Source organism: Alligator sinensis, unplaced genomic scaffold, assembly GCF_000455745.1.
Source record: "Alligator sinensis unplaced genomic scaffold, ASM45574v1 scaffold527_1, whole genome shotgun sequence".
NCBI lineage: Eukaryota > Metazoa > Chordata > Crocodylia > Alligatoridae > Alligator > Alligator sinensis.
The window spans coordinates 3,313,500-3,313,759 of NW_005841958.1; positions in this window are offsets into that span (position 1 = coordinate 3,313,500).

Genomic DNA, 260 nt, shown 5'->3' on the forward strand with positions numbered 1-260 from the left:
TCATAGATTCATAGATGTTAGGGTCGGAAGGGACCTCAATAGATCGAGTCCGACCCCCTGCATAGGCAGGAAAGAGTTCTGGGTTCAGATGACCCCAGCCAGATGTCTATCTAACCTCCTCTTGGGAGCCCATTCCAGATTTTGGCTACGCTAACTATGAAGAAGTTCTTCCTCATGTTCAATCTAAATCTGCTCTCTGCTAGCTTGTGGCCATTATTTCTTGTGACCCCCAGGGGCGCCCTTGTGGGTAAGACCTCAGC